Source organism: Macrotis lagotis, chromosome 6 (assembly GCF_037893015.1).
Source record: "Macrotis lagotis isolate mMagLag1 chromosome 6, bilby.v1.9.chrom.fasta, whole genome shotgun sequence".
Lineage (NCBI taxonomy): Eukaryota > Metazoa > Chordata > Mammalia > Peramelemorphia > Peramelidae > Macrotis > Macrotis lagotis.
Window position 1 is genome coordinate 156652093 of NC_133663.1, and position 26506 is coordinate 156678598.

The following is a 26506-nucleotide window of genomic DNA, read 5'->3' on the forward strand; positions in this document are numbered from 1 at the left end:
TAGAGTAACTGAGGCCTGATTTTAATTTCTGACTACAAATCTAGTACACTTATTAACCATGCTCCCAAACTCTGAGAGAACAAAATTCAGAGATTAGTGGTTAAGGTCACAGAAGTCTATGAAGTTAAAGATTGTTAGTGAGAGCATAGGGAAATAAATTAACACAGCCCATCTAGGAATGATGGCAGAGTTACTTAATTATAATTCATGATTTGTGGCAGTAAAAGTGAAGGATAGGAAGAAGAAAAAGGCATGACCCATAAGGTAGTACTTGGCAAAAACGATGGAAATGATGACTGGAGAGGAAGGAGCAAAGTGAGGCTTTTTTAAGGGCTTTTCTCAACTAATGGTCCAAGAAAAACAACCAACATTTTGGAGAACCAGGACTCAGACAGTCAAAAATCCCCTCTTAATTGATAGTATATAGTATCAGAAGAAAGAGGAGTTGTTTATTATGATCCCTTAGTTTTGATATAGAGGACTTAAATGCAAAAAAATGAAAAAATAAAAAATTTAATTTAGCAAAAGAGGTAGGGGCCAAAAATTAATTTATTTTTCCTCCTAAAGGGAAGGTAAATAAGAAGGCCAATTGCTGGATCTTGCACCATTCAGGATAACTAAAGAAAGTTTATTGGAAAACTAAAACCAAAGTCATATAAATATACATTCACACAAGGACTTCTTTTGTTTTTGCAAGGTATAGAGTAGTGTCTAATTGTGGGGAAAATGTGAGGGTGTTTGACTTCCACAAGAATGTGAAAGGAGATTGTTACCTTACATTACAAAGAATGGGGTCTACCTGTATTGGTGCCTATAGGCAGGTATGTGAATGTAAGATAAAAAAGTTAGCTTCACTCTGATGAAAACCAAAGATTAGATCAGATCTGCCCCATCCAGTTCTGAGTTAACCTAAGGTCTGTCCTTTTCCTTTGTGCATGCTCAAGGAGATTACTATTCCCTCCCCTGTGCTCATTAGTATAATGAGCAGGATGGGGAAAACTTATGGGAGAGAATGTGTCAATTGGATTGTGACCCCTGGCCAATGATTGGCAGAAAGGGAGAGGAACAAGCCTTTCAAATTGCATCTAAGACTCAGTTTTGGGGGAATTTGGTACCCCCTCTTTCCTTGAGAGGTGGTCCTTTTGTTAAGATATCTTAATAAAAACCATTTATAATCACTCTAGACTAAGTATCCACAAGTCATTTATAACACTAATACATATTGATAGCTTATTAAATATGTATTGATTATTGACATTATTAAATTTTATATCAATTAATTCTCAAGCCATTTATTGAAAATCTATTTTGTGCCAAAAATTGTTAGGACTAGAAATAAAAATACAAAAGAGCTTATATTTTACTGGGAGAGTACAACATGTTCATTGATAAATTAATATAAAATACAATTTATGCAAAATAATTACAGTGTTTGGAGAAAGTAGAATTAATAATGAGAAATTAAGAAAAGGTTTCTTTTCTTGTGATGGTAAATTAATGGGGTAAAGAGGGAGAATATCCCAGCTATAGGAAACAACTTATATCAAACTTAGAATGATAAAAGCATTTATTTTTAGCCCTGTCCAGGTTCTTGCAGCTAGAATTATTATATGCAGTGTATTCTCTTGCTGATTTTCTTTGAAAGGGGGAGAGGTCATTGATAGTCACCACCCTAGAAAACAAGGTTATTGTTCAGCATTCCCTCAAGATGTTTGTATAAAAATTTAATATGAAAGAAGAAAAGATTATTCACTATTGCTTTTAAGAAAATATAGGAAGGAGATTATTTTGAGAGCAATTGTAGTCACCAAAAACTAGAAAAAAACTAGATTAACTGAGATTTTTTTCATTTGATAACAAATTACCATTTTACAGAGAGGGAATCTAGAACTGGAGGAGTTTTGTTAAATTTACTCCTCCCAATCATAGAGATAATGCTTTCTGAAGTGGGATTTGAACTTGAGTGAAATGATTATTTCTCTTATGTTAATAATCAAATATTAATTTTGGCAAAGTATAATAATTACTACAAGTTTTTGCTACTATACCTGGTCAAAGGTCAATTTTTGTCTTAGCTTTTGTAAAGAATGGAATGTATCCTCCTCAGAGTTGGAAGACTTGCCCTGCCCTTCTCAATCCAGAAAAGAATTGTGTCCTTAATAATTTGAAAGGAATACTTGCCCTGCCCTCCTGCTACTTAAACTCCAAAAAAAAAGTACCTTCCTCAGGTAAAATAGTATTCTAGAAGGATGGTTCTCTTTGATAGCAAATAATAGAATGGACTCCAAGAAAGTTTGAGGGTTTGTCTACTCTTGTTATATACATCTGTTCCCTCCCTTGTTACTGTATAAGCTTCCTGATCTCCCTAAGCTTAATGTAGTCATTACTAGAATGACCTTCATTTGTAGATTAATGGCAAATTCCAGAGAATAAAACTTCATGTCTAATCCATATGTTTTTTTTCTGTAATGTTATTTTAGCCCCATGTTTTAAGATTCTTTTAATTTTATGGTTCACAATAGAGATTAATATTTTCCTTTTTCTTTTTCCCCATTCAGAAATCAGCCCCTTGTAGGTCATATGGTCAAAGTCTTAAAGACATTTCTATTTACTCGAATATTTTTGGTATTTTTTTTTCAAAGCAAAGTTCTCATTGAAAGTAAAAATAGGGGGCAGTGGATAGAGCACCCACCCTGGAGTCAGAAGTACCTAAGTGCAAATCTGGCCTCAGACACTTAATAATTACCTAGCTATGTGGCCTTGGGCAAGCCACTTAACCCCCTTGCCTAGCAAAAAAAAAAAAAGTAGAAATAATCTAATCTAGTTAAATTCCAGAGTCTTAAAGTTCTATTTAGGCAAGTTTCAGTGGGTGGGGGAATCCTTTGCCTAGATTGCCCAAGGCTGGAGGTGGTCTGGAAGTTAGAGTAACACACCCCTATCCCCTCCTTAGAAAGGTCCACTCTTCATAATAATATTCATTATCTCAATTGATAATTATTCAGAGTCAATTACTGCCTGTTGGGAACACCCTCTCTTCCAAAGGCATTTAAGCATTGAGAGACATCTATGAGTCATCTTTAGCTCCTGAGAAGGCCAAGTGCCCATCCTTTTATTAATCATTTGCTATTCATTATTAATAAAATGATTTACCCAGAAATTATGCTTCTCAAACTTTCCATTCTTCTTGACTTCATCTGCATTATTTCTATAGCTACCTAGCTACTTACATTATCATTTAGATCCTTCAAAAAGAAATTCCTGAAAGTTTTGGAGGCTTTCCTCAAGAGTTTTTGATGTTTTATATTTATAAATAATTCTTAATGAAGTGAAACTGTCCATTCCTCATCTTCTTTATAAGATAGATCATTTATTTTTTCAACACTACCTTTGTGTGATGATCTCCTTTGTTCTACTTTTGGTATGTATATACATATGTATACATAGATAGATAATCACTGAAAATAATATTACAAAAATGTTTATAAAATATATTGTAAAAGCCAAAATGCATCTTTCCATTGTATTTTGTAATACCTACAACTTTGATATTCAAATTCCATGAGTTTTCAAGATTTGTAACTTTACAATATCACCATGAGAAATTGGTATTAGAAAGATATTTCCCCGCTCCCTACCTGCTTTCTGTCCTTTTCTCTACCCTTCGTTCTTCTCCCTGGGAGCAACTTAGAATGATTGAAAACTTTGAGCAGTTTTCCAAATGTAATTCATTCCACTCTCCTCTTCTTATTAACTTCTAGGTCCAGCTCATTGTCTATTTATAACATCTGTTCTAGATGTATGTACTCCAGCAGCACACTAAAGAATGATATACCCATAATTGAAAAAACTTTTGGAACTTCTAGTACAAACTTTCTCTAAAGAAATAATTCCCTCTATAACATTCAGTTTATGAAATTTCTATCATTGAATTAAATTTCTAAAGATTATGCTAAGTTCAGGAAGAAATTTGCAACATTTAGATAAAAAAAGATACCATCCCATTATGTTCCAATGGATTCCTGTTTACACTGTTATAGCATATGCTTAAAGAAACCCAGCTTAGCACAAGAAGACATCTAAGTATAACCTGAGTGAAAAAAATTACTATTTTCTCACTCCAGTACTTGTGATCTCACCAATATGATCATCCCCTCCACTAGTACAGATTATAAACTATCTCATCTTTAGTACTTCTCATGAAAAACAGAATCCAATGCTAGATTTTTACTCTTAAGTCTTCCAAATTTGGTAACTCTTCTCACAGTTTTAACTCTACATTGTCTTCAAAAACCCAGATCACCTTAAAGCTACTATTAAGCATTAGAGTAGGATTTCAGTAATTTAGCAGAAAAGAAAACTCTTTTATTCAAATTGTAAAATAATTTCCTTTCCTGAAACCTAAATTGGTTGTTGGCAAAATCCTTATAAACTATTTATTAATATAGCATAATGCTAGAAGAAATAAAGGTATATTTACTTCTTTATGTTTGCATGCTCACAGAGAATAGAACACAAAGAAGGTGAATTTCTTTAGGAACAGCTTTGTTTGGGGTTTTTTGTCCTTTTCCATGTTCTTCCTTACATCATTAATTAATTCTGTGGATTTAAGCAAGTCTCTTTATTTCTATGGATTTCATTTCATTTTCTTCCCTGTCAAATGAGAGAGTTGGATGAGATTATAACTTATAGATCTGCAATTTTAAGATTTATGATGTCATGTCCAACCAGAAGCAGGAGAGATTTGTCAGGGTGATAAAAGAGTGCATTACCCAACCAAAGAGAACATGGATTCTCTATCCCTGGAGAGCTTCAAGCAGTAGATGGCTATTTATCTATCCTATATGATTTAGCTTTCTGAAGGCAGGAGGACCAAACAAACTATTGGGGATTCTTTTTTCTTTATGATATTCGGTTCCCAAGACAATATGTTTAAACAATCCCTTGAATCAAGTTTTGCTGCACAGCTTCCAGTGTCAAACTATGACACAATCAGCTTGATCATAGTTCAGTGTATCATAGATCTCTAATTTTGATCATAGATCATAGGTGTATAAGAAGGGACCTCAGAAACTAAAGTAGGTTCTTAATAAACACCTCTGTAGTAAATGACTATCAAAAATTCTCATTTACAGATAAGGAAACTTAGGTCTGGAGACAGTAAATAGATGACAACAACTGACAGATCATAGGAGAGGAGATCAAGGACACAAACCTAGGTCCTCTAATTCCAACTTTAGCATCCTTTCTACAGCACCACCAACTTAAAGAACAAGTGATGAATTCAATTCTGATTATTCAGATACTTAATATAAGAATAGTAGAGGATGCTCTGACCCAAAACTATGAAGCTATGATGTATATATGTGACTGTGACTGAATACACACACACATACACATACATATCTATCTGTCTGTCTGTCTGTCTGTCTATCTATCTATACACACACACACACACACACACAGAAACAAACATTGAATCCTCTAAACCTCAATTTCCTCGATAAAATGGAGCTAATAGTAAAACCTACCTTAGAGCTTTGTTGAGTGAAGATCAATTAAGAGAGCATGCACAAAGTGCTTTGCAATTTTATATTGCTATATAAATTCTAACTTCTTTCTTTTTTCTTTTTCTTTTTCTTCTTTTTTTTTTTTCAGGGTTTGCTGGATGACTTTAATTGAGAGGGTAACTTCTGGAGACAGTCCATCCAAATTTTGGATAGTTTTTGACATTATGGTGTTTTTCCCAAAATTATGTTTAAGCTTGCCTCTTTGTCACTTCTACTCATTATTCCTTATTAGGTACTTAATAATAAAACCCCTGAGTTGGAGAGTCAAGAGACCATCTAGCCCAATCCAATCAGAACAAGAATCCTACCTATAAGAATTGCTAACAGTCAGGTAGCATTTACCTAAAGACCTTCATTAAGACCATTTACCATGATGAAAAAGTCACCATTCCAAATAATGCTAATATACTATTACAATAAACACCATTGCCAATAACAGAAACTATACTTCTAAACTTCCAGGATCTATAATTTAATCAATGTGTGATCATTCCCTCAGTGGAAAAAGACATCAATTCCTTTGTATCTTCGCATACAATTTATTTCAAAATACCTGCTCCATAAAAGGCAATAAACTTAGATGATGAAAAAAAAAGAGAGAAAAGTAAAACTATCCCTGCTCTCATGGCTCTTATGTTCTTTTTTTAAAATTTATTTTGAATTTTATAATTTTCCTCCTAATCTTGCTTCCCTCCCCCCCCACCCCCCACAGGAGACAGACTGTTAGTCTTTTACATTGTTTCCATGGTACACATTGGTCTAAGTTGAATGTGATGAGAGAGAAATCATATCCTTACTTCTTTTTCTTCATGTACGTTTTCTTCTTTTTGTACTTGTTCTTCTTGTTCTGCTTTCTTCTTTTTTTTCTGCTGGCTTGTTGAAATAAGAATCCTGAAACATTTGAATAAATTCTGCTAGTTTTTATTCATCAAGCCTCATGCTTCCCCTCAAACTTAAATTCCTCATTCTTAATCCAATATCCAAATTCAGTAGATAACCAATATAAAATGCAGTCAGATTCAGGTAGTATAGACAAGAAAGTTTGAGCACTGTTCATATATTTGTAAGGCCAAGTACTTTTAAAATAAACACTAATTAAGACTGACTGGTTTGACAACTGACCTCTCTGTCATCTGTTCCTATACATTAACATATTTCTAAGGGGAGAAAACCATTTTTTCCCCATTTGTGTGGTTTCACAAAGTGCCCTCTGAAAGATCTAGCATGCAATTTAATTTTAGGCAGGATGAGTATCAGACAGTTCTTTTTAAAAGGCTAATTTTAAATTTCAAAACCTTTAGAGATTTAATGTGTTTTATAAAATCCTCTTCCATTTTTTTCCTCCAGCAAAGATCACACAGTGTTATGTTTCTGCCTGTAAAGGATTGGGTATGTAAATTGAAATGGGATATTTGAAGGCAGACACTATCTAGAAATAGACAAAAAATGGTCACATGGGTCTCCTTCATTAAGACATTTTAGAGTTTAGAACTCAGTATGAAGCTAATTTAAACTGAAAGAATTTTTGTACTTTGCTCCTAGAATAAGTTGTCTATAAATGCATAGTTTTACAAATGAGATATGCGTGCTTCAGATATGGCAAGGTGCTTAGTACTAAGAGTACAAAACATTCCTTAAATATCTTCTTTGATGTTAGATCCTACAAATTAAGAATTAAAAATGAAAATCTGAGAAACCCTAAGAAAAATTAGAGCAAGTAAAATATGATTTAATGAATCCCCATGTGTCAGAAAATGATAGTTGAAATAATTTGATTATTTTAAAATAAAATATCCTGTCCCTTTTCTTCAAGACGTGATTCAAGTCAGCACAAGTCCCTGATCTTTTCAGCTTTCCCTAGTTTCCACAAGTCACATTGATCTTTCTCTTTTCCTGATTTTTGAAGAACATATCTGTCATTTATCCTGCAACTTAGTTCTAAATTATCTTGAATTCCTATCTAAACTGTTTCATATGCAAAAAGTAGTGAAACTATTTTTTGAGTTCACAAAGTCAAAAATCTAGATTTAGAAGAGTCTTGGTGTCCATTTATTTCAAACTTCTCCTTCTATAAATGAGGAAACAGAGGCAAATTAACTTGCCCAAGATTATTCAAAAAGTGAGTATCAGGGGCAGCTAGGTGGCATAGTGGATAAAGCACCGGCCCTGGAGTCAGGAGTACCTGGGTTCAAATCTGGTCTCAGACACTTAATAATTACCTAGCTGTGTGACCTTGGGCAAGCCACTTAACCCCGTTTGCCTTGCAAAAACCTAAAAAAAAAAGGGAGTATCAGAAATGAAACTTGAAGCTTAACGTTCCTTCAAGTGTATCACAGCTACTGTGCTATGTTATAGTTACTTTACAGATATAGCAGAGTAAAGATAAAACTCAGTGCTAAAGTAGATAGAGCCCTGAGTTCAAATCCTGCCTCAGAATTTTAATATTTGTTTAATCAAATCATTTAATTTCCATTTGTCTATTTTTAGGAAAATAATAGCACTACATTCCTAGTTGCTGTGAGGGTTGTTATTTTATCAGAGTCATTGTAAGAATTAATACCACCAAGAGCAACTGAAGCAGCAGGAGCAGGTACCACCACCACTTTTACTACTAATATTAACACCACCAATATCACCTACATCCCTACCAACATCACCAATTTACCAGTACTAACATTATCACCATTCATTCTTTCATTCACACTCATTTTGCATTTTTGTTCTACTAGTGATTATATTTGGGGTTTTCTTGACAGAGATATTAGGATGATTTTATACTTCCTGCTCCATCTCATTTTATAGATGAAAAAACTGACTTAATCAGCATCAAACAGCTAATGTTTGAGGTCAGATTTGAATTCAGAAGGTTGTCTTCCTGACTTCAAGCCACTGCTGCTTCTAGTTCAGCTACTAAAGATTTAAAGTCATGATGGAGCTAAGAAGTCACTTTGTTCAAAGGGTTCATATTATTAGATGAAACTGAGACTCAAAGAAGTTAGATAATTTGCCTGAGATAATATAGGTAATAAATGGTTGAGCCAGGTTTTGAACCCTCTCCTTTTACTACAAATTTCCCATCACTTCCACAATACCATGCTATATTCCCTTCTGTATTCTGCCATGAATTTAGCACTGTGCTCAAGTTATAAAGGTACTTTATATGGGTACTTAGTATTTGTTGAATTGAAATCAAATATTATGTAAAATGTTTTAGATACATTAGAACCTTAGTAAGTATGTAGCATTGCAGTGAGAATCATAGTACATATGGTCACTAATACTTTTAAAAATCATTTTTTAAAAAATTAACTCTCAGATTACCCTCAAAAACAAGAATTCTTCTGTTGTGTTGAGCCCTTACCTGATTTTTGATCTTCTTTGGATATGAAATAGAAAAAAAAACAAAAGACCAACACTTCCTTCTCACTAAACTGTTTTTTTTTAAGAACTGGGTGGTGGAGAGGGCATTGGACTTAGATGATGGTTAATGTCTCTTCCAACTCAAACATTCTGGACTTCTGAGGTCACTAGGCTGCCCTCAATACAAAACAACAACAGCAACAAAACAGAACAACCTTTCGTTTTATTTTAAAGATCAAATGAGTAAATTCTATAACTGAAAATGCTTTTAGAACTTGATTAGAAAAAATGTCTTATGATTATTGCCACTTTAACCACTAATCACATAAATGTAATATATTTATTTTATAGTGAAAATCAATGAGTAGAAGATAGATTTTTAGCAGATGAGTAAAGTAGATATAAGTCAAATGGGTTAGTGAATAGTACATGAAACTTTGAATGATAAATAAGAACCTAAAAAGAGCCCTAGAAAAAGGGGCAAGAAAACCCATTATAATATGGAAAAAGATAAAATTATTATGGACTATACTCTGCTTTATGATTTTTTTATTCAAAGAGTTTGAAAATGAAATAATTTTTTGAAAAAAGAACTATTAATATAACATTAAGATAACTTATGACCAATGCCATATGAAATAATATTATTAAGTTTCCTGACTCACTAAGTAAAGTTGTTTGAGGATCTCTGAGTGAGTTACTTAAAAGATCAGTAAGAAAATCCAAAATAGTATATACTTATTTATATGGTTCTGTGCAGATATTTTTTGAGGAAATGGAAAAGAAATAGACTTATGATTTCACTGGTTTAGGAAAACTCCAATCCTCTGCCAATGAATATTGACAACTTCTCTACAATTTTAGTCTTAGAGAGTTTTCTGAAACATTGAGAGAAATAGGATTGTGTAGCCATCAAAGACAATGATACTCCAGTATTAAATGGACCGTTGATCTCATCAAAGTTTTAACCACCTCTAAAGTTGTAGCTAACAGTTTTTTTTAAGCTGGGTAAACCAATGTTATTTACTTTTGAATTTTATAATTTTCCCCCAATCTTGTTTCCCTCCCCCTATCCCTCTACAGGAGGCAGTCTGATAGTCTTTACATTGTTTCCTTGCTATACATTTATCTAAATTGAATGTGTTGGGAGAGAAATCATATCCTTAAGGGAAAAAAATAAGAGATAGCAAAATTAAATAATAAGATAACTTTGTTTTAAAATTAAAGGTAATAGTTTTTAGTCTTTGTTGAAATTCCTCTGGATACAGATGGTATTCTCCATCACAGATACCCCAAAATTGTCACTGATTGTTACACTGATGGAATGAGCAAGTCCATTAAGATTGATCATCAACCCCATGTTGCTGTTATGGTGCACAATGTTCTTCTGGTTCTGCTCATCATGCTCAGCACCAGTTCATGCAAATCCTTCCAGGCTTTTCTGAATTCCCATCCTGCCTGGTTTCTAATAGAGCAATAATGTTCTATAACATACATATATCACAGTTCAGCTATTCCCCAATTGATAGACATTCACTCAATTTCCTATTTTAAATGTGGCTAACAGTTTATGCTTCACAACTTTTGTCTATATTCTCATTATCCTTTCCTCATTATCCCCTATAATGACACATAAGAAATTTTCATTGATTATTCCTTGCTGTTCTGTTGTGATCAGGCTAACTTTTTTTTGTTTATATATTTCCATGATAACATCATTTATAACACAATACTCCAGTGTATTTACTTATTTGTTATATGTTGAAGCTTGCTTATACCCACCATGGATTTCTCTTTTGCCCTTTGGGTAAATCTTAACTTCAGTTCCTTAGAGACTGCAGAATTTCAAGCCCTAAAGAAATATAACTTGCCTGGAAGAATACTCAGATGGACCTCCTCTTATTCCTTTTTTGTCTCTTGTTTGAGAATTATAAAAGATTCATAACTGGTTTTCTCTATCTATAGACTCACCCTCTATAATCTGAGGTCAAAGTAACTTACTGCAAAGTTCTGATCAGAATACTTCTTTATAGCATAAAATAGCAAATCTTCAGATTGGCAATCAGTGTCCTCCACAAGATGGCTCCAGTTTTTCATTACAAATTTTTCAGATTTATTTTTCTGCTCTTATCACATATTTTGTTTTAGCCAGCCCAGAATATTCATCATCCCAAGTTTCCTGCTCCACAGAACTGTAATGGGGATGTTTCCCATCCTAGAGTAGTCTTCTTTCATTCTATTAAAATGTTTCCCTTCTAATTTGACTGTTGCAATCATATGTATGATCTTTATCCCTACCTTATTCTTAAAGAATTATTGTGTTAGAAAACCTTGCTACTTACTATCTTGGGCTCTACTAGGTGAGAATTCAACTTGCCTTGCTTAGGATTCTGCTTTTGCTCCATTTTCTAGCTATTTCCACATGATGTTGCCCCACATATAAATTCTTCCCCTTAATCTGGTTTTCATATAATGAATAAATTATAACAAGAAGAAAAGCTAACTTTTATTATGTTCTAGACCCTTTGTATTTTGCAAACATTTTCTTAGTAATCCTGGGAAGTGGGTGTTATTATTATTCCCATTTACAGATTATGAAACTGAAATAGACCAAGAACAAGTAACTTGGCCAGAGCCACACAACTTGTATTTAAGAATAGATTTGAACTTGTCTTCCTGATTCCAAGTCCAGAACTACCCTATATCTACTGCTCCACCTAGCCATCTTTTTATGTGTTGTCTTCCCTAATTGGAACATGAGTTCCTTGAAGTTGATTTTGCATAGTTTGTCACATAGAGTTTGGATAGATAGGTAGATAGATAGATAGACATTATATAGAGAGATATCTTTTAAATCTCTATATATTATGTCTATATCAAGATATTTTATATCTTTATATATACATATATATAGTATATCCATATCTCTATAGAATTATATGCCTCTGTGTATTTACATACAACTATATATAATATCTGTGTGAATTTATTATGTGTGATATTTGTATTTATATGAAACACATATACACACATACATACACTTGCAAATGAGGAAACAAGGTAAAAAAGGTTAAGAGACATATTCAAGTAACTAATATCTGAGGTATAATTTGAACTCAGGTCTTGATTATAAGTCTGCTACTTTACTCACAATATGTGATCTCCATATTTATCTTATTTCCTCACTAGATATAAGGTAGTGGTAAGGAACGAGTTTCTTTGTATGTAGGATGACAAATTCCTTGAGGCCAGGGACTTTTTATTGTCTCACCCATATATCACAGATGCTTAGTTAATTACCTTGCACATTGTTAAATAGTTATTTGATAAAGATACATTGTAATGAATTATGGAAATTATGAAATGTGGCCAACCTTTTGTGTGTATTATAAATATTGTCCATCTTTGGAAAAAGAAATATTATGCACAAAGAGGCATATGATTTTTAATAATAGAAAAGAATTGAAAAGAATCATACTTGAAGTGAAATTTTCTACATGATAGCAAGCTAATTACGGAAAAGAAATTATAAGTTTATGCCTTCTATTCTTCTATAAATTTCTTGGGACAGGTAATTGGTATAGTGGATAGAGTGATGAACTTGAAGTAGGTGCTACTTACAGGGTGTCAAAATTAATTTGAAAGAGTTAATTTACTTCCTACAGGCCAGAGATGAAGCATTCAACTTCAAAAAGCATCTTTGACCTATTCTTGTTCACCAGGGGATAAGAGTCTTAAAATGAATGTTTGTATTGGCAGGCAACATATAGCTAAAATTCCTAAATCTGTTACCCAAAACTGGCAGGAGAAAAAAAGTTCTCCTACCTCCCTATGTTTTTAGTTTCTACTTAGTATTTACTAAATTAACTTATCTTTTCAAAATATTATAGCTTTTAAAAATTATTTTGCAAGTCAGTGGGGGGGAGTGTTAAGTGACTTGCCCAAGGTCATACAGCTGGGTAATTATCAAGTGTCTGAGGCTGGATTTTAATTCATGTCCTCCTGACTCCAGGGCCAGTGCTCTATCCACTGTGCCACCTAACTGCCCCTGATATTTTAGCTTTTAAATAAACTTGTCAAGTTTTTTTTAAAACAAAATATATTTTAAATATGTTTTATGCCTGTGACTCTGGGTTCTCCAAATAAAAAGTTTGTTTAGATATTTTTTTCCCTACTCGAATCCTTACTTACAAATTGAGCTGATTGACACTGAAACATTTGGAAAACATGATTTGTCTTTTGAAGTTCTTTCATTGGCCTCTGTTAAGCACATTAAAACTTTTAGACATTAATCCAAATATCATATGCAAATAATTTTTTTTTTGCTCTGGTTCAATTTTAAATCTTGGCCTGCAGCGAGCAATTGTAGCTGATGAACACCCACTGGTAAGCACTTTCCTTTAAAGACAGATCATTTATAATAGAATTTCATTGAATTACTATGAAAAGCTTTAAGCCACTGATAAATAAGAAAATACACAACCACGGTTCTATTTTTTTAAGGACATCTAAGGTTTAAGTGACTTAAATTATAAACATTAAACCATGTTAGATTCTTAGTAATTCATCTAAACTTATATTTAGTGGCAAGAGATATATTTCAAATTTTTGAAACAGTGGGCACAGATAGTTTATCTGCAAAGGAATAAAAATATTATCTCATATCACTTTTTTTCATTTTAAAGTATTTCATATGTATTGTCTTATATAATCTTTAAAATTACTCCATAAGTTAGGTTACTGTCCAGTTGTTTTCAGTTGTGTCTGACTCTTTGTGATCAATTTTTGGAGTTTCCCTGGCAAAGATACTGGAGCAGATCATCATTTCCATCTCCAAATCATTTTGCAATTGAAGAAATAGAGGAAAACAGGGTGAAGTGACTTGCCAAGGATCACACACCTTGTAAGTGTCTGAGGTCAGATTTGAACTCAGTTCTTCCTGACCTTAGACCTGGCACTCAATTCACTGTGCCACATAGCTGCCCTCTGTGAGGTGAGTAGTGCAAGTCTGATTATCCCCCAAATTGACTCTATGGACTACTTCCTATCTAGGCTCTACAACTTGCTTTGGTGAACAGTATAGATCCTCTGACTAGAAACGGATTACTATTTATCTCCCCAATTTGCCTTAAGTTTTACCTGACACCAATCTCTTTCATATGGGTCCCATCCTTCATACAACCTCCAAGATGTATTCCTAATTCACAGTTCTGTCTCTGATACTCCACTGTTCAAAGTGGATCAAAGACTTTCAGTGGCTTCAGATCCTATGAAATACCTCTCTTTTCTCTTAATCTCTTAGAATTGGCAGCCCTTATTCAGAATAATCTGTAACTGCACATTCATTCCTGATAAACTCAAGATGATTCAGGAACTTTCACATGTTTACTTTTATTCTCTACAATTATTTTCAAAAATAAAACTATTTAAAAGAACACAGTAAGAAGATTTAATAAAGCATTTCCACTCTAAATGTAGAGCACACAAAAATGCATACCATCAGTAGGGAGAATGAGAATGTTTACACATCATCCATTAGGGATCCATACTATTGAAATGGATATGGAGTATCTTATATCTCCTAGTATCATGTCTCTTGATCCCCTGTTGTCTCCTGGTAATATCATTGAATATTGTCACTGGATCTAGTCCTGTTTGAGTGGATCATATCTGTATGCCATTTGGCTTCCCTGGGCTATGCATGTAGCTTCCAGTGTCCTAAAACTCTACTGGTCACAGTATTTCTATCCCTGCTGACCTCAGCATGGTGCTCCGGTAACAAGTGGGTCATTGTCTCTGCTGGACAGTAATTTCTACTATTTTCTTTGTGGTCCGAATATTTTCAGATCATGCCACCTGCATTTACTTTATATTCCTAGTTCCCTCTTACTCAATCTCTGCAATTATGGGGTCTGATTATAGGTGAGCTTTTGTCTTTTTTTACCTAGAACCAGGTTTCCATGCCATTTCATGGCCACACAACATTATACCTTCTATTCTCCTATAAATTTCTTGGGACAGGTAATTGGTACAGTGGATAGAGTGGTGAACTTGATGTCAGAAATACTTGAGTTCAGGTCTGACTCCAGAAACTTGCTAGTCAGGCATGTCATTTAACTTCTGTCTGTCTTAGTTTATTAAAAGCAGATAATAATAGTATCTTTCTCCCAGAATTATTACAGAAATAAAATGATTTGAAATATCTAAAGTACTTTGCAAAACATATATATATATAAATGCTATTTATAGAATTCAGGGACTGTCCCACTTCTTAGTATCTATATACTCTACAGCTAATAAAGTGCCTGGCACATATTATGAATGTAGTAAGAATGTTTTTAAATGTATTCTTCCTTCTTGATAAGTCCTCTTAAAGCATCTCAGACACAATCTCCTAAAATAGTATGACTAAAACCACCACTTTGTAATGGTGGGCTCACAGCTTTTTAGCTTTAAGTTTCTTATACCACTTGGATTCTTCCAATATTATCATTGGTCTTCTCTAAGTATGAAATTATGAGCTATGACCATTTGAAGTTTCTCTATCTGCTCCAAGGTTTTTTTTTATTTTGTTCCACACTCCTCCCCTTCATATGTTGTTATAACCAGACTGTATTGTGACCTGTTCCTTGAATTTCATATGTCAAATTTTATACCTATACATTCAGTAATTCCATCTTTGATGCTTGAAATACATTTTCTCCTGAAATATCTCTTTCTTCAAAACCCATTTCCAGCCCTCATCCTCCATGATTCTTTCCTGAATACCACATATTGAACAGGGCCTCTTCTGCCTCAAATTTTCCTAAAGTATTTTCTCTGAATCTTTGCCTTTGGCCTCTTCAAAGTCAATCTAATGATTCTCATTAGCCCTTTGAGAACCATGAAAGTATCCCTTTTTGTGTCCCTAGCATTGAGAATAGGTCCTTGTATATGGTAGGCAAATCATACCTGTTGTTGAATTCAACTTCATATCATTATTTTATGATTTAATTTTTCAAGGATCTATTATTTCATGGAGTCCATCCTTTATGAGAACAGATAGAAATTCCTTTGTAATATTCCCATCAGATCTGCAGAGTCATTGTCCTGGCAGGACAGTTGTCTTAAGGATCAGTTTCCACAGATTAGTTCCATATAAATGATATTCCAGTATATGTTAAATGATTATGCTTTGAAAGATAACAATTGTTATTTTTTCAGAGGGCATGGTAATAGACAATATATCTCAACTAACAAAGTATTGGGTGAGGATTGGAGATTGGAATGCATCTTCACCAACCAAAACATAATGGTCATGCAGTAAAGACAGTGGACTAAAATTGAATGGAAATCCCTCTGATACTTAACAAAATGCTTTGCAAATACTAAATGTTTAATAAATGTTTGTCAGTGGGGGGAAGGGGGTGGGAAGAGGGTGGTGGTGGTTGCATAGAATCAATCTGAAAAGAAGTGTAGGCACTGACCATGGAGAAAATGGTGATTAAGTCAACACTGACCTAAGTAGCTACCTGGAAAGGAGCCTTATATTGTATCAAATAATCTTGTGGGAGAGCTAAACAGTAGATGAGATGTGAAAAAGGAAAAGAAAAATCTATATTCAGATACAGTTGCCAATTGAACTCCTGATATTCCCTGACTATTTCCCTTTTTGAGTACTTTCAATTCTGTGTTAATGCTTAGGGGCAATGATGCTGCATATGGTCTTGAGTAGCATTAACTACAGATTTCCTTCTGCTACCTGCATAGAACAATAGAGAATAACTGAAGCATCCCCATGCTTACTTTGCTCCTGCAGATGAGAAGGCAGTTCTAGTGTTAATCGTGCTTTCAGTTTTCTTCTTCAGATAGAACTAGCGAATCATTAACTAAATGCAGTTAAGAAATAAATGCATTTCTACGTGTTAATACTGATTTTAAAGTCTCTTTGGGTGCCTGGTGCTGGAATGAATATACTGTTGTTTTAAAGCAGTTAGTTTCTCACTATTTTGCAAAGATACGAGTCCCAGCTGCTGCCACACAAATGTAGGCAGACATGAGCTCAGTTTTTTAGTTTCTATTTTTTTAAATTTTAACAGCAGACAAGTTGATTTCTTCTTCACTCATCATGGCATTTCCAGTGAGTGGAGAAATAATTTATGAGCATTTGCAATGATGGCAAATGATTGGTCTACCAATCATAACAAACATTTTACTTTCTGGATATTACATGGCAAACTCCATAGCCAATTTCATGCCATAAGCAAATAACTGTAGGGCAAGATAATTAAGTTTGTTTGACTTAATAAAACTCTTCTACTAGTATGAGACTGGTAGAATTAGAAAACAGTCAAAACCATTATGATTTAGTATGGCTTTATGCTAGAGAAAATGTTCTATTCATCATCTCTGCGTACATGAAGTATATCATACAAGTTGTTAAATCAATAAGAATTATGAGTACTGCTATTATAGGATATACTTGGTCTACAAAAAATGAAATTAATTCTTGCTATGGTGTGAATGGAAAGACTGTTAGATTTAGAATTTTTAAATCTGATTTTCAGTCTGATTTAATGAAGTGAAACTTAGGTCTCTGTCTCTCTGTATGTCTCTCTAAGACACTTAGAACTGGATATCATTCTAGCAATGCTAGGTAAACTTGGTTAAGACAGAAACAGTCATATTTTACACCAGATCCTGAGTCCATATTCTAATAATTATGGATTATGTGACTAACTTGACTAAAAAAATGTTACCTTTAATAATTCATGATCACTAAATTCCCTCTTCTGGCTTATATGCTTCCTTTCAAAACATTTCAGTGCTCATTTCAGTCCCGTAGTAATCACCAACCAAACTGCTATAAACTTGGCTGCTGTCACATAATGTCTATAATTACATTAATTTCAACTCAACATATAATATTAAATATACCAAAAGTCTTTATAAATAGGTGGATTAAATCATCTTTGAGGGTCTTAGCAACTCTAAGATTCTCTGATTCAAATCTCACACCAATATATGGTGATAATTTTTGGCTATTTGTCTGTAGATTAAGAAAATATTTGAAATATTTGAATTAACTATGATGAGAGGACTAGAAAGAAATTCATGTTTTGGAAGCAGCATGAATTTTGCTTCTAATCTTCCTGCTTCCACTGATATCTATTTAAAGTCTTCATAGTACAACTAGTTTGTTTTTTCTCATCTATTACCATAGCCACACACAAACTTTGTTAATCACCTTGAATGACTGAGTCTGTCACATAACACATTAACTGAACAAAAAAGCATTTAAGCCAGCTTCTTGGTTTTATTTGCTTCATTTGTTTTAAGTTTATTAGTATTTTATTTTTCTCCAGTTACATGTAAAAACAATTTTTAGCATTTTTTTAAAAACTTTGATCTTCACGTTCTCTCCCTTCTTCCCTCTCTACTCCCTCCCTCATTGAGAAAGCTAACAGGTCAGCTAGATGGCACAGTTTATCAAGTACGGGCCCTGGAGTCAGGAGAACCTGAGTTCTAATGTGGCTACAGATACTTAATAATTACCTAGTTGTGTGATCTTGGGCAAGTCACTTAACTCTATTGACCTGAGAAATGAGCGAGAGAGAGAGAGGAAACAATTCAATATATGCATGTGCTGTCTTGCAAAAATATTTCCATATTAGTCATGTTGTGAAAGAAAATAGGGACCAAAAAAAAAACCCAAGAAAAAGAAAGTTTAAAAAAAAAGTATGTTTCAATCCATGTTCGGACAACATCAATTCTTTTTCTGGGGATAACACTTTACATCCTAAATTCTTCGGAGTTACCTTCAATCATTATATTGCTGAGAATAGCCAATCATTCGTACATGATCTTATAATACTGCTGCTACTCTGTTCCAGTACATTTCATTTTGTTTTAGCTCATGAAAGTCTTTGCAGGTTTTCTGAGAGTATTATTTCTGATAGCAGGATAGTACGCCATCATACTCACAAGTCACAATTTGTTTAGTCACTCCCCAATTGATGGACATCTCTAGTTTTCATGTTTTTTTTTTGCTTTCAGAAAAGAACTGTTAAAGACATTTTTGTACAAATAGCTTTTCCTTTTTTTGGAAGGGAGGGAAAGTAGGAGGAATTAGATCTAGTAGTGGTATTGCTAGGTCAAGGGGATTGCATAGTTTTATAATGCTTTGGGTATAATTCTAAATTGCTATGCAGTCTGGTTGAACCTATCAACAATGTTTTCATGTCTAATTTTTCCCAAAACCCTTTCAATATTTGTTATTTTCCTTTTTTTTCCTATTAGCCAATCTAATAGGTATGAAGTTAATCAGAATTATTTTAATTTGTATTTCTCCAATCAATAGGAAGTTAGCATTTTTCCATATGGTTATAGATAGCTTTATTTCATCTGAAAACTTCTTGTATCTTTTGATTATTTATCAATTGGGGAATGATTCTTATTTTTGAAAATTTGACTCAATTCTCTATATATTTAAGAAATGAAGCCTTTATAGTCTTCATTTTTCTTTCATAGCTAATTTTGCTAACTGTATTTCCCTCCATCCTATTTGACCCTGTCTTTCCTTGAGTGTTTTTCTTCATACTACCCTATTTGTTTTATTTATACAATGTAATTGAAATTATCCATCTTATACTAACTTTTCTCTCAAGTCCTTCTTTATGTATGAATTGTCTACCTATCCATAAGTATGAAAAGTATTATGTTTCAGTCTCTTAAATCTAGATCATGTATCCATTTTGATCTTATCTTGGTAAATGGCATGAGATATTGATCCCTGCCCAATTGCTGCTATATTACTTTCTAGTTCCTCCTTCCCATTTTTTAAACCAAATAATGAATCCTTATCCTAAAATCTTAAGTTTTTATGCTTGTCAATTACAAGGTTATTATGTTTGCTTGCTGCTGTATATTATAAATATATTCTACTCCACTGATCTACCTTTCCATTTTGTTTTTTTTTTAATTTATTTAAGACAATGGGTTTAAGTGATTTGCCCAAGGTCACACAGCTAGACAATTATTAAGTGTCTGAGGCTGGATTTGAACTCAGGGTTGGTGCTCTATCCACTGTACCTCCTATTACTTAACCAGTACCAGGTAGTTTTATTGGTTACTGTCTTATAATGCAGTTTAAGATCTGGTACTGCTAGATCTCCTTCCTTTAAACTTAAGTAAGTAATAATTGAACACAGAGTCAAGCAAAACATTCAACCTTATTGTCATAGACAACCTTGCTTATATAGACACAGATCTCATATTTTCAGCCTCAGTGTTCATTATTTGTATCCTTCTACTTCATATCTCTGCTCTTCTCAATATTGTCACCATTCTTAACATTTCCTAGAGGTTTGTCCTGTTCCTTATATTTGGAACTCTTACCTCAAAGTCAACCTGAAACATTCCTTCTTCTCTTCCAAAAAATCATCCAAAATTCTTTTTTTCCCAGATAAATTGAATGTGAAGTACTCCTAAAGCAATCCCTCCCACTAAAGAATGAAAAAAAAATGTATAAACAGTGAAAGGACAACAAATAGCAAAATATTCTAACCAATAAATCATTTCCTATGTTTAATCCACCCTCTCATTTGCATGTTTTATAATCAGATGTGATTTTAGTAGTACTATAATTATGCCATGTCAACATTTTCTATTCGAAGCATATGTGCTAATGTGATTGGTATAGGACAGTGACAATCACTCTCAGCCTAATATTGCTTCTTAATATGAATAATATGGTCTCAGTTTTCTAAACCCTGATAAAAGCTTAAGGAAGCAGAAATTTAAATGAATTAACATACTTTCTACACCTCATTATTTACTGCTACCTTATATATTTGCTCTGCAAGCATAGAAAATTCAATAGCATAAAATTTTTTTAACTTCCCCTTGTTTTTCCCATCACTTTCCCCACTTTCTCAAACTTCCAAACCTGAAAACAGATCTTTCAAAATTAGATGTCTTCATAAATTAGCATACACACACCAACAAATAACTGATCATTGAAAAGATCATCTAGAATATATTTTCCCTCCCTCTGGTACAGAATGGAAGTTTTACACATGATTTCGAAAACTGACGTAGAAACAATTGTTCTTCTTCATGGGTACTCAGACCTGTAAAATATCTATGGTACTAGACTTTTTTGTACCTTACAGGGACTTTGGTTCTGCTTTATATTACATTTAATTGTATAGGTGATTTTTCTTCTCTATTGGATTATAGAGTTCTTGAGGGAAGGGATGACATCTTATTCATCTTTGTATTTGTCCAAGATAGTAGGCAGAAATAAATAGATAACATTTATTAAGCACTTAGTTTGGACTAGGACTATGCTAAATTCTAGGACAAAAAAGACCAAGATAGAACTCCTTCCATTAGAATGTTACCCATGAAGAAGAACAGTTGTTTCTACGTCAGTTTTCGAAATCATGTGTAAAACTTCCATTCTGTACCAGAGGGAGGGAAAATATATTCTAGATGATCTTTTCAATCATCTGTTATTTGTTGGTGTGTGTATGCTAATTTATGAAGACATCTAATTTTTAAAGATCTGCTTTCATGTTTGGAAGGAGAAAGAAGAGTTGCCTATTTATGTCTTTGGTAATGAATTAGCTTGAAAGTAATCTGGAGGCAGATATTATTCAAGATAAACTAAAATTCAACTATTTGAGCCAGGCTAATGAGGGCTGATCCAAGATAAGGATGGTGGCCTCAATTTAGGAAGAAGGATACTGAGATGGCTAGAGTTTACATAGTAAATAGTTAATATGTAATGAGTTAAATTGAGGTCAGGAGGCAGTTTTCACCCATTGTTACACTAATGAGTCCCTTTAGTGATTTTTTGTGCAACTTATTCAACTTTCTTATGCTTTCTTCCTCTCATTATAAAATGGAATACATCCTTAGAAGCTCCCACTGAATTCACAGAGGTTTACTAGATGATACAAAGAAAAGTACTGTAGGGCAATGCCAAATTTTCCATTAAAATTTTTGTATTGTATTGCAAAAATTGTCAACTATTTGCCTCAGAATTTATATTTTCAAATCTTCTGGTCCTCACATTTCAAGGCTTATCCCTAAATTATGTGTATTCACTTTTTCATTGATCCATTCACCAAAACTTTGTTAGGCTTCTAATTGAAGAAGAAAAAGTACTCAGTGCTGACAGATAACAAAGTAAAATGAGATATATCCAATTTGAGATTAGGAAGAGATCTCAGAAACCCAGTAGTTGAACTCCTTATCTTACAAGTGAAGCCCAAAGAAGCTAAGTTATTTAAGTGTTCTGGGTCACTGAGATAGTGGTTAAAGGCAAGATGGCCCCCAGCTAATCATAAAACTGGGAGAGTTCTAATCCCATTCCAAAAATGACAAATCTAAGATTAGAAGAAACCAATCCCTAACTAGTCAGGAGTGACCTAGAGATTTTGACCTAACACAAATGAGTTTGCACAATTAGTTACTTGAATATTATCCCACATACCCCCTGTGTTGAGTAAGGTTCATCAACGTACCATGAGTCTTATGATGGGGAGAATCATAATAGAGATGTCATGGGATGAGCAGACCTCTTAGAATGTAACTCAAATCCTGAGAGCCTATGAATATCCAGGTGGGAGAGGAAAAGTTTCCTAAAACTATGTAACAGATGGCACTGTACCACGTTATGCCTCACACTAGGTGGGTTACCTGTGTCTTACAGGATCTGTGAATAAAATGTTCAGTTCTTCTCTCACTCCCTTGTAGATTTGTTTCTTTTATACATAACAGCCTTGTACTCAATTTTTATCTAATTAGGATTGTATAACCAAGACAAAGAGACTGACTTCTCAAATTAGAATGAAAATTAATGTTATTCATCTCTAATCATGCCCAAGTTTGAAAATGATAGAAACCAAAACAACACAGTCATTCAGTTGTTTAAGTGGAAGAAAGTTGTTTTGGAAAACGCCAAACTCAACACTCAATAGTGGCTGAAATGGAAGTTTTGGGTGAATTCTGAGAAACATAATGGGTATAGAACAACTTAACATTACACATTGATTAAGTGACACTGGATCTTGAGTTTAAGAGACCTGAGTTCAAATCTGTTAAACACTTATTTTGCCCTGTGAATTTTTGATGTTAGGCTAGTCATTTGGCTAGTTTGTCTAAATTTCCTCAACTATAAATTGAGTATAAATAATATCACTGATCTAGAATGATTTTTTGAAGATCAAATGAAATAATATTTATAAGACTTAGCACAGAGTCTGTCACAGAGGAGGCATTTAAGTTCATCCTTTCCTACCTTCCTTCTTTTTCCTTCCTTCAAAACAATCACAAATGCACTCTATAAAATGGGAATGATAACAATAGCATCTCTCAGGGTTATTGTTAATTAATAAACATTTATAAGTGCCTACTATGTACTGAACACTTTGCTAAGTGTTGGTAATATAAAAGGAGGGGAAAATTCTTACCATCAAAGAGCTCACATTCTAATGAGAGAGAAATATACATATTCAAAGCTATACACTGAACAAATAGTAAATAATTAATAGAGGAAAGGCACTGGAATTAAGAGGGGTTGGGAAATGCTTCCTGTAGAAGATGGGATTTTAATTGAAGCTTAATGGAAGTCATGGAATTTAGTAATTGAAGGGTACAATGAGATCTTTCTTAAGCAATTTGCAATTAAAACATTATCTATCATCTATCTATCTATCTATCTACAGATATAGAACATATAGACAGAGCAATGGATATGTGCTACTATTCTTATTAGTAGTAGTAATACTTCACTGCTACAATGGCAAATCATAGTTTTAAACTGTTTTTGTGGCTACAGACAAATTAACATTTACTTGAATGACCAGAAAATCCCAAGGGCCTCCTCTTCAGATCTTCAGTCTCATCTCCTGGGACCATGACCTTTATAACTACAAATGATTTCAGCACAAAAGTGCCAAGAAAAAAAAAGCCAACAAACTTCTAATGCTCACTTGGGGAACCAGTCAATTGCAACAAGGACACTTACTTCCATACACACTGAAGACAGTCAGGAGCCAGACAGTTATTTTATCTCCATGATATTTGACTAACTGCCTCCTCAGAAGAGGCTCTAAACGACATTTTCGTCTGCCAACCCTCCTGGTTAAAGGGTTGAGTTTATCAAATAAACAAGAGGAAAATCAATTACATTTCACACAGAAATTGCTGAGTGTCTGTGTCATAAGTAGGAGATTCAGAGGGCTAGGCTGTCAACTCCCTGCCCAGAGAAAGTAAGGTCATATTCAGGGATAGCAAGCATTATAATTATTTCAAATGTCTCTGGGGGAGCACATCAGATGGCATTCTCATTTTCACCTTATTGAATTAAATCTGGAAGGAACTTTGGATCAGGAAATGCTTTAGGGCTAGGAGAAGAAAACAATAAAAACTGAAGCAAAAGACTAAGTTGGATAAGATGATGAGCTTCATATTAAGCCAGCTCTAGCCCAGGAGAGTTTTCCCAAAGCCAGGCAGCCCATTTAAGCCGTTTTACCCACCTCTTTGTAAACCCTACTTCTTTTTTATTTCTATGCAGTAGGTGCCAAATTGCTATGGCCCCTTTGGAATTAGATCTGAAATACAAACACATCAAGGCCCACCAGAAACCATAGACCCAATTATCAGTCGACTCCCATAAGAATGCTGACTGCTTAGGTCAAAGTGCCCAGCTTCTCCCTGCCAATACAATAGGCAGCTTATCTAAATTTAGCTTATCTGAGTTTACCTAAACAAGACAAGAAGTCAATTCTTTTCAAATCGAACTCTAAAGATTTTACCATTAGTGAATCTGGTTCCCCCTTCTCCCCAACAATCCCCTTTTCTTGAGAAGGAAAATGCTTCAAAAACAAACACAGAGATTCATGCTGTATGAGCCCTAGTAACTTCAAGGAGTTTTGCTTAAAATTGTTTTTTAATTAAGTGTCACAGTCAAGAAAGCTATGGAACATGGGTTGCAGGAGAATTTAAATCTTCCACAGCAGGTTCATAATATACGGTTGTGTAGATTTTTTTTTATTCTCCCAAAGTATCTCCCATCTACCTGTGCTTTCTAATCTATTCTTTATTAACCTTGTTACTTTCTAAATCTCCCAGAAACCTTTTGACCTCATTTTTAATGGGGATTGCTTCATTATATAGATTTCTATAGTTTCTCCTCTTATCTTATCTCTCCTTTTATTTTTTCTTTCCTTTTTGACACTTTTTGTAGAGCTTGTAAAACATGAATAAGCCAAACTATGGGCTTGGGGTTGGGGAAGGGATGTTAATTTCAATAAAGTTTTAAGAAAGAACCACATTTTTTTGGTAGTCATTAAAATATTATCTGCTAGGCACTTATGTGAGTTGGCAAGAAGGAGAAAATATTCTGGTCATGGATTTGTCCAATAGCAACTAGATGGTCAATATTAGGAAAATCTTTAAGCCAGCAAAGAATCCAGAATCTGTGTAATCCTAAACATCAAAGGAAAAACTAATGATATTATATCTGCTCAGTGTGGTATGGGTGTCAAATAATAATGAATATTATAACATTTCTTTTCAGCATAATATATCAAATATCATTCTTTTTTATATGATTATATATAGATTCAATTTCTTCATTTGAAAACTGTCTATTCATATCCTTTGACCATTTATCAATTGGGGAATGACTTGTGACCTTATAAATTTGATGCAATTCCCCATATATTTTTGAAATGAGATCTTTATTGAAACTCCTAGTTGTGGATATTATTTCCCAGCTTTCTGCTTTCCTTCTAATTTTGGCAGTATTGATTTTATTAGTGCAAAAGTTTTTTAATTTAATATAGTCAAAATCATTCATCTTGCAATTTATAATGTCCTCTAATTCTTGTTTGATCATAAATTTATACCCTTTCCATAGATCTGATAGATAAGGTATATCGGTCATTCTTTAACAAGGTAATATATTAGTGAATTCCCATAGCCATCATCAACGTTTCTCCTTCTTTACACATCTGCTTGTTCTCAAATATATCAGAGAAAACTACTCTTCCTTTCCAAAGATGGCTCACTTTTTTCACCACAATCACCGACTGTGGCCCCTTCAGTTCTCCTCAGGGTTTTTTGGGTTTTTTTTTTTTTTTTAGTTTTCTTTTGCAAGGTAAATGGGGTTAAGTGGCTTGCCCAAGGCCACACAGCTAGGTAATTATTAAGTGTCTGAGACCGGATTTGAACCCAGGTACTCCTGACTCCAGGGCTGGTGCTTTATCCACTGTGCCACCACCTAGCTGTCCTCTCTTTGCCACTCCTAATGGTAAATCCATTAGAAATCTTGTAAAACCACTAAAAAATAGATATTCTCTTTATCTTATACTCTGAAATGGAAATCCAATATCATTCTCAGATATCACCTCTTTAACTAGTTGTTCTCCCTTTATCTTCTGAAGTTCTACATTTCGAAAAGCAAGAAGTGATGAAAACATCACCTAATCCCACAAAATCTTTACTTTCTGTCCAAGACCATGTGATCAATAGCATTGTATTCTGGGTATGTTCTTCCCACATGAATCTTCAAAATTAGCTAATGA

At 33.7% G+C, this 26506-nt stretch overlaps 1 protein-coding gene and 1 long non-coding RNA gene across 5 annotated transcripts in view; one reads left to right on the top strand and one right to left on the bottom strand.

Annotated features, from left to right (window-relative positions):
• Positions 1-6435, bottom strand: part of LOC141491201 (uncharacterized) — a 127393-nt gene extending 120958 nt beyond the window's left edge. For both annotated transcript variants that reach the window (XR_012469520.1, XR_012469521.1), the window contains exon 1: positions 6365-6435. This is a non-coding gene — a long non-coding RNA (uncharacterized LOC141491201). The remainder of the gene's footprint in view (positions 1-6364) is intronic.
• GPC5 (glypican 5) overlaps positions 1-26506 on the top strand; it is a 2040883-nt gene that overhangs the window by 1750729 nt on the left and 263648 nt on the right. The window lies entirely within an intron of this gene.